This window comes from Eptatretus burgeri, chromosome 12 (assembly GCF_056783735.1).
Source record: "Eptatretus burgeri isolate ZD-2024b chromosome 12, Ebu_testis_v1, whole genome shotgun sequence".
NCBI classification, from domain to species: Eukaryota; Metazoa; Chordata; class Myxini; order Myxiniformes; family Myxinidae; genus Eptatretus; species Eptatretus burgeri.
In genome coordinates, this window is record NC_140972.1 from 7,362,206 (window position 1) to 7,369,327 (window position 7,122).

General features: G+C 49.1%; 1 protein-coding gene across 1 annotated transcript in view; it reads right to left on the minus strand.

Annotated features, from left to right (window-relative positions):
• The window catches only part of LOC147015030 (uncharacterized), an 80,583-nt gene that overhangs the window by 64,730 nt on the left and 8,731 nt on the right, over positions 1 to 7,122 (minus strand). The gene's annotated exons all lie outside the window — the stretch shown is intronic.

Consider the following 7,122-nt stretch of genomic DNA (forward strand, 5'->3'; position numbering starts at 1 on the left):
ACCCAGACGTCTATTGACCTCCGGCTCACAACCTGCGGAGACATGAATATCACTGCCAAGGTAAGTGAATCTATCCACGACCTCAACATCCTCACCACAAACAGACACAGACAGGACAGCAGCATCCAAGATGTCACCGAAAGCCTGGATCTTTGTTTTGACCCAAGAAATCCGTAATCCCAACGGCTCCGACTCCTCATTCAGCACCTCGAGGGCCCCCAAGAGGATGTCTAAAGTCTCCGCAAAGATGACTGCATCATCTGCAAAATCAAGGTCCGAGATCTTGACATTGCCAAACGATGCACCGCAACTTGATCTCTCCGACATCCTCCCAAAAATCCAGTCCATACAAGTGCTGAAAAGTGTGGGGGCAAGTACACATCCCTGACGAACTCCAGTAACAACTGGAAATAAGTCAGAGGCGGTACCACCACACTTCACAGCACTCTCAGTACCAGAGTAGAGTTCAGACATCAGATCGATCAGTTTCGGTGGCACCCCACGAAGACCAAGAATCCTCCAGAGGACATCCCGATTCACTGAATCGAACGCTTTACAGAGATCAACATAGGCTGCAAGCAGCCCCTGCCGAAACTCTCGTCTGCGTTCAGTGAGGACACGAAGAGCAAGGATACGGTCAATCGTTGACCTCTTTGGTGTAAAGCCTGACTGCTCTGGACGCTGGTGCTCAAGCAGATGGTGGCGAACCCTATCAAGAATTATCCGAGCAAAGACCTTGCCCGGCACTGAGAGCAGCGTCACCCCTCGGTAGTTGTTGCAGTCTTGGCGATCACCCTTCCCTTTCCAGAGAGGGACAACAAGGCCCCTCTTCCAGTCAGTTGGGATGATGCCTGTGTTCCAGGCAGAGCACAAAACTGCATGCAACGACGCGAGTGCAGCATTTCCACCAGCCTTGAGAAGTTCAGCATGGATGCCACAGATCCCTGGAGCTTTGCCCCGTTTCAACTGGTTCACCGCAGCCCGTGTTTCCACAAGCGATGGTGGACCACAGTTGATTCGAGGGTCAGCAACAGGGATTGTAACACCCTTGACGTCCAACTCGACAGCTGGGGATCAGCCTGGTACAACCGCTCAAAGTAACCGGCCCAGCGGGCCTTCACTTCAGACTCCTCTGTCAAGAGCCTACCACTCTCTGCTCGAACTGCAGTGCTCCGAGGGATGGGCTTGGATGAACGTAATGCGCGAATTCCCCTGTAAGCGGGACGAGAATCACCTGTCCACAGGTGATGCTCTACCCCTCACAGATTCCTCGCACATAGGCCTCCTTGTCCACCCTCAGTGCACGTACAGTTTTACGCCTCAGCTCCCTGAACAGCTCAGCTCTGCCATTCAGCCTGGCCCTGCGACTCTGGTCAATGGTATCCAGTGTCCCTTGAGAGACAAAATTCTTCTTTGCCCTGCGGTGAACTCCAAGGCATCCACCGGCAACATCAAGGACGGTGGTCTTGAAGGTGCTCCACAACTCTTCAGGACCCCCAAAGCACCCAGACCCCCAAGTGTCCACTCAGCCTGTTCGCAAACTCCTCAGCTACTCTCTCATCCCTGAGCTTGGCAACATCCAGCCTAGGCTGGGATGGTACCATTCTCCAGGATTTAAGGTGCAGCTTTAGAGTTGCTACAACAAGCCTGTGGTCAGTATTGAGGAACTGAGCACTCCGGTAGACCCTGCAGTTCTGGATCATCCTCCAACGACCGTCAATGAGGACATGGTCAATCTCCTTTGCCACACCGCCAGCGTTGGAATACCAAGTCCAGCGATGAGCTTGCGGGCGCTGAAACCATGAACCAGCCACCCTAAGTCCATGACTTCTTGCAAAGTCAAGGAACTTAGTGCTATTCTGGTTCATAGTTCCTGACCCATGGGGACCAACACACACCTCATAACCATCCCTATCAGTTCCAGTCGATGCATTGAGATCCCCCAAGACTAGAAGTGTATCTCGTCTGGGGCACTGATCAACCACAGACTCGAGTGTGGCGTAGAATGCATCCTTCACGGTAAGATCACTCGCCTCAGTCGGAGCATAAATAGAGACCAGGGAAATGACACCTAAGGAGTGACGAATCCTTAATCTCATAATACGCTCGTTGACCGGTGTTACCTCAATTATCATTGGGGTCAGCTTATTGGACACAGCTACAGCAACTCCTTGGGTATGGTAACCATCAGAGCGACCAGACCAATAGTAGGTGTAACCACCCACCATTATCTCGCCGCAATCCGGTCTCCGAACCTCAGAGAGAGCTGCAATCCCGATGTCCAAACGCTTGAGCTCAGATGATAACAGAGACAGGTGATCATCCTCTCTTAGGGATAGGACATTCCAGGCACCCACCCGAAGGGACCGCCTCAGGTTAACCCAAGGAGACCGCCGTCTGGTGGACGACACCTCAGCACCACTCCGACACACTCTCCCGCAATCTGACCCAGGGATGTTACCCCGTGGTTTCCCTCCTATCAAAGATTGGGGGTCCCGAAGGCTTTGCCCCAATCCCATCATCCGGTGAGCTGCCCTGCGAAGGGAAGCTGCACAGGAGGTACTCCCACGGAGTGGGTTTTCAGATTTTTTTGCGTTTTTGCGTTTTGCGGAATGAAGCGTTTTACGGTGGCTGGAGTGCAAATCCTGCCACCAACCTCCTAATAAGAAGTAACCCAACTGCAGGAGGACGTCCGCAGACACAGTTGGGCACTAGATATGGATGGCCGTTGGCTCACAAGGAGCTCCTCCGCCCTTTGACAGGTTTTGTTTTTAAAGGGTTTTTAAAGTTTTGTTTTTTTTTTTAAAGTTTTGTTTTTAAAGCGAGGAGGGCGATGGGTTTATATCGCACGACCTGACACCAGTGTTGCGGATTCGCGCCCACCGGCGTGCGGACGGCCACGTAACTCGAATCGCGGCACGTCGCCCACCGGACGGACAATCCAGTCGTGACCCTCTCGGACTAACGCCGGGAACCAGTCACGGGTGGACCTTTCGGTCTCACCGCGATCGTGCCAATCGGCCCCCGCGTGGGATAGGGTTGCTCGCCAAATTCGACCTACCTAATTACCCACACGGAGGGTAGACCGGGCGATCGCACCTCGCCGCAGGTCGACTTCGGACACGGGCCACTTTAAGCGACCTGTTCCGTACTATCGGGATAACCGAGCGGTGTTATTCGTCGGCCTCGACGGTTCGATTAATTATCGGGCGTTTTAGCCCACGACCAACCCTTTACGTGAAGCAAGATGGAGATTCAATAGAGGAAAAGACGAAGCGAAGCGGGAAAACAGTTCAACAATAAGCACATTTATTTCGCGATGAACGGAAAGCACACATATACAATTCCACCAAAAGCACATGTAAAAGAAGAAGACAATGCAATATTACACAAAAAGCAAATGCAACAATGCAGATCTATCCGACTACCGGGCACACGGCAACACTTATACAATTTTACTTCACAGACGGCGCCGACAACACATATTCCCAAAGCAAAAGAAAAGAGAACCACCCTCCAGGATGAGGGGGTAGGTGGGCCTGGGGCCGAGACAGTGTCGGGCCTACCCGTCTGATGATGAGACGCGGAGCGGCGGTGGTGCCTCAACTCCGCGGGCCTCGCGGACAGTGTCTGGTAGGGGGTGGGAAGGGGGCCCCCTTTGTCGCACTATCTCAGCGCGGGGGGAAACAGGAGGGGGTTGCTGATGCTCGGGGGAAGGAGGATTTCACCCTGTCTCGGGTCCCGCGGCGAGCGTCTCCTCCTCCACCTCGGTCGCGTTGCTGGCCTCTAACTGTGCCGCTCCCGGCACCGACGCGAGCACCCCCTCATCCGCCTTCGCCGCCGTCACCTCTCCACAGCTCCGTCCTCTTCACTCTGACTAGTACCACTTCTTTCCAGCTCCACCGACGACTCTCTTGAACTCCGCACACTCAACTCTCAACTTCCAACTGATGAACGCAGCCGTTTTTATAAGCCCCGTGGCTTCGCTCTTTCACCCTTGACCCTCTGCCTTTGACCCTTCACCTCTCTTGCTGGCTCCCCATTGGCCCGAGGAAAAGTGGGCGTGAATGCTTTTTGATCCATGAATTTGCATATAGCGACCGCCCTCCAACGCCCTTGAGGCGGGGCCAAATCGCCCCTCGCTCACCGATTGGACGGAACAAAAGTGGGCGTGAGTCGTTTTTGATCCGTTTTCTGTGGAAAGTCCGTGATGTTTTTGAACACGCTGCTCGGTGCGCGCCCCGCACGAGTCCAGCATCGGCGCCCACGAGTGGCTCGAGATGGTGTGGATGAGATGGTGGCGAGTTGTGACGGTAAAGGTCGTGGCGGTTGTGGTGAAGCGGCGTTGTGGTTGGTGGTTGTTGTTGTGAAGCGGCGTTGTGGTTGGTGGTTGTTATTGTGAAGCGGCGTTGTGGTTGGTGGTTGTTGTTGTGATGGCTGTTGAGACGTGGTTGGTGGTGGTAATAATGGCGGCTGGTCCAAAATGAAGATAGTAAAAGAAAAACGGCTATCCTGAAGAGTCGCAGCCCGCATGAATGACATTTATTCCCTCTAGACAACGGGTTTGGGCCTAACTACACATATACTTACAGAGATATCTCACCTAAGGGACCTGAATGGTGGTTTGTGAATTTCGTCAACCACAACAATATGTAAAAATACCCTGCGCAGACAGTAACTATCTCCGATTTTGAAAATTCCTCCTAGAAAAAAAGTTATGACGTCAAAATATCTCCGCTAATGGAAATCGCCTCAAAAATGATCTCCGAAACCATGCAAGCTTTTTGAATTCTGTTTGAGGGAATCGAACAGGGCATTAGCAGAGATGAATTACCGCACATATGATACATCACTATGACGTCATATCAATTTTATGACATTTTTTGTTTCACAACCCAGAGTTTTCATCGGATCTTCGTGAAACTTGCCATGTGTGTGCAGAAAGCCCACGCGCAGGCAGTAACCATCTCCGATTTTGGAAATTCTTCCTAGAAAAAAAGTTGACGTCATAATATCGCCACTCATGGAAATCGGCGATACCATTATCTCCGAAACTAGTTTGTTTCACAGCCTACAGTTTTCATCAAAACTTCCTGAAACTTGGCATATATATTTAAAAATACCCTGCGCAGACAGTAACCATCTCCGATTTTGAAAATTCCTCCTAGAAAAAAAGTTATGACGTCAAAATTTCTCCGCTGATGGAAATTGCCTAAAAATTATCTCCGAAACTAGGCAAGCTTTTTGAATTCTGTTTGCGGGAATCAAACAGGGCATTAGCAGGGATGAATTACCACACATACGATACACCACTACGACGTCATATCAATTTTTATGACATTTTTTGTTTCACAACCCAGAGTTTTCATCGGATCTTCGTGAAACTTGCTATGTATATATGCAGAAAGCCCATGCGCAGGCAGTAACCATCTCTGATTTTGGAAATTCTTCCTAGAAAAAAAGTTGACATCATAATCTCGCCGCTAATGGAAATCGCCTATACCATTATCTCCAAAACTAGTAAGCTGTTTGTTTGTGGGAATCAAGCCCGGCATTAGCACAGATAATTTATCGCAAACCTGATACATCACAATGACGTCATATCGTTTTTATGACGTCATCATTAAGAGGACGAGGATATTCGCTCATTCGAGCTTGTTGGATTAATCTTGTACAATTGCATGCAGTTTATCATCCATGAATGATCAATGAATGTGGGACACGATCAAAAGCTTTTTTGTAGTCTATCCATGCTGTGGATAGGTGCAGTGTATGTGTGTGTGTGTGTGTGTGTGTGTGTGTGTGTGTGTGTGTGTGTGTGTGTGTGTGTGTGTGTGTGTGTGTGTGTGTGTGTGTGTGTGTGTGTGTGTGTTCCTAATATATAAAGCTCTTTTTTGCCACTGACCTACTGACTCAATGATTGATATTAAAGATCGGTGCCTTCTGGTGATTTAGAAAGCTGAAATTTTGCGTGTCAATGGACATCGAAGCCGGTACACCGGGAAAAAAAATTACAGAATCGTCGGACAACATCCATAAATGAAAATATAAATGAATGAAAAAAAATGAGAAAAATGCAGGTGAGTGACCCGAGACAATGGGAAAACACGGTAATTTTGTGTGCCGATGGACATCGAAGCCGATACACCAGGAAAAATCACAGAATCGTTGGAAAGCATCCGTAAATCATAATATAAATAAATGAAAAAAAAAATGAAAATTCAAGTGCAGGTGAGCGACCAAAGACAATGGGGGAAGCAAGGTTCATATGATTTCACATTGTGTAAGCATACCCTGCTAGTATATATGTATTCACGATTCATGTATGTCGTCTGCCATCATCAGTCGTAATCTCCCCTTGTGGGCCCCAAGACGGAAAGACGCCTTCCCTGGTCTCGAAGGGATCTCCACCCCAGCAAGGAACCCAACACACGGACAAAGCCATCCTCTCATTTGTGCTCCGTTTACCTCTCCACCTCCGGGGGTTCGCCCGATCCCACCTGGGGAATCCCCCTCTTGCACAGACATGGCATGCCCCTGCCAACAGTCACCATCTCCACACGTGGTCCCACCAAACCTCGGTCCTATCTCTCCAGTGAGATTAATTTTTATTCTGATTTAAACACCATCATCATAACCAGCACACTAAAAGGAATTATCACCACACTGCCATTGCCTCTTCACTCCTCTTCTTGTTGTGAATAGTCAAGTGAGTAAAAACACATTATTGTCTCTGTGTGATTACTGTCTCTAACAACAAACAATAGTTGTTAGATGGCATCACCAATCCAATCATGCTCATGGCATTCACAAAGCCACCTGCAAGTTAGGGCACATTGCAGTATCTTGTTCCTTTAAATTTTAGCTCATCTGAGACGAAGTCAAGATGAGTTGTTTAAGCCATGACGATGTTTTTCAGTCAGTCTGTCCTTCCTTCCTTCCTTCCTTCCTTCCTTCCTTCCATCCACCCTTCCTTCTGTCAGTGAGTCCATTAACATTTTTCTCTCCCTCCTTGGTCGCTCAACGGATCATTTTGAAACGATTCATGAACCTTTTTTAAATTTCCATCCAGGTGGTGAGATAATTAAATAATTCACTCAAATTTTTAATCTATCTTTTTTA